At 34.1% G+C, this 1699-nt stretch overlaps 1 protein-coding gene across 1 annotated transcript in view; it reads right to left on the bottom strand.

The window, feature by feature from the left end:
- Nucleotides 1-1228, bottom strand: part of LOC107104487 — a 21858-nt gene extending 20630 nt beyond the window's left edge. Inside the window, exon 1 of the mRNA XM_015404486.1 lies at nt 1109-1228. The gene's annotated coding sequence lies outside the window, so the exon portion shown is untranslated. The remainder of the gene's footprint in view (nt 1-1108) is intronic.
- Nucleotides 1229-1699: the final 471 nt, after the last annotated feature.

The following is a 1699-nucleotide window of genomic DNA, read 5'->3' on the forward strand; positions in this document are numbered from 1 at the left end:
CCGTTTTTGTTTTAATGTTTCATATTAAAATGAAAAACGGTGCATCTTGGATGTTTACAGTAAAAGCAGAAGGTCTGCATGTAGAGCAGCTATTTAACCTTTAGTTCTGTTTTATATTTAGGTCACACATTAAAAACCAGTTTCCTCTGTTGAAGCTATTTATTCTTTATTTCTTTATCTATCTGAATTGTGTTTATTATTTCCTAATGATATATATTTTTTTTATTATTTACAGAGTTTATTTGCAGGTTAATAATTGTTGATTCTATTTATATTTGTTTTATTATTTTTATTTCTTTATTTTTCTCCTGAGGTAAGACAGGAAGTGATGCGGATCACTTAAGGGCCCATTAAGGGCCCCGCAGGCGGTTTGGGGCCTCTGGGTTTTTTTTGGACATTGAACCTGTTGCTTGCGTACAGAAACTTGACCCCGGGGCCTCAGCAGGCTGCTTGGTTTGGATTTGCAAATAATTTGAAACTATTAAACAACAAAACTATTATCAAAGGCAGAAATAATCCTTTCAGAATAAAATTAGATTTTTTTTTTCTTTGCAGCAGAAAATGATATTTGAATGTTTCCAGTAACAGCAGCAGGTCTGCATGCAGAGCAGCTATTTAACCTTCACTACTATTTTATTTTTAGGTCACATATTAAGTTTCCAACACGTGAAAATCACAAACAACAAAACTTTTATCAAAGCAAATATAATCATTTCAAAATAACAACATTTGCATTTTGTATTTGAATGAATTTAAATAAAATATATATAAAATGAGCTCATCTATGACATCTGGCGGTAGATGGTGACATTTTAAACGTGTTAAAATGTAAAAAAAAAAAAAACAAAGAGGGAAACTAAGGTTTATATTTGGGATCTTAGGAGTTATAAAGTTATAAGTTTAATCAAAACAAGAAGCGAAGCTTTAACTGAAACAAAAAGCGACTTTTTTTCCCTCCAGCTGTGTGAAATAAAGAGCTTGTTCCGCCTGTTGGTCTGTCTCGGCTTTAAATTCATGGCCCCATGTAGGGGCCCCATGTAGGGCCCCTACATGGGGCCCCTGTGACTCATGCCGCAGCGATGTGTCCTATAGAAGGTTAATCACTCACCATAAAGGCTCCTCCGCCGCTCAGAGACGCAGAGAAAAAGTGGCGACTGCGACACGAAGCAATTTTCTTTATCTAACTTTCACTTTCGATATGAGTAAGACTGCCTAAAGGGGAGGGGCTATCTTATGTCAATCAAATGGAGATGGGAACCAGTGGCGGTTCCAGAACAAATGTACCAGGGGGCCAGGAGGGGGCCAGAAAAGCAGGTAATAAAAAACAGGACAAGGGATTCAAATCTATTAAGATAGATGCATGAAGGGTAATTTCTATTCAATTAGGTTTAATTGATTAATTAAGTTTAATAAATATTCTATGTCTTATTAATTCTAGTCTAGAAGTTTAGGTTTCTATAAAACCTGAAGCAGAGCTCTATGGGGCGCCGTTTGTAAAGTGAAGCAGTGAAAAATTAGGAGCAATATTTATGGTTATTAAGCGTTTTTAAGAGAAAAATAAGGGTTTATTTTTTTCCAAGTCATTTTTTTCACTATGTCATTCATTCATTCATTTATAAAAATTGTTGTATTGTTAAATAAATATTTATTTAGCAAATTAAATATTTAATTCGAAACTAAATACGTCTTTAAAGTCGTA

The sequence above is a fragment of the Cyprinodon variegatus genome, unplaced genomic scaffold (assembly GCF_000732505.1).
Source record: "Cyprinodon variegatus isolate N-32 unplaced genomic scaffold, C_variegatus-1.0 Scaffold1763, whole genome shotgun sequence".
In the NCBI taxonomy this organism is placed as follows: Eukaryota; Metazoa; Chordata; class Actinopteri; order Cyprinodontiformes; family Cyprinodontidae; genus Cyprinodon; species Cyprinodon variegatus.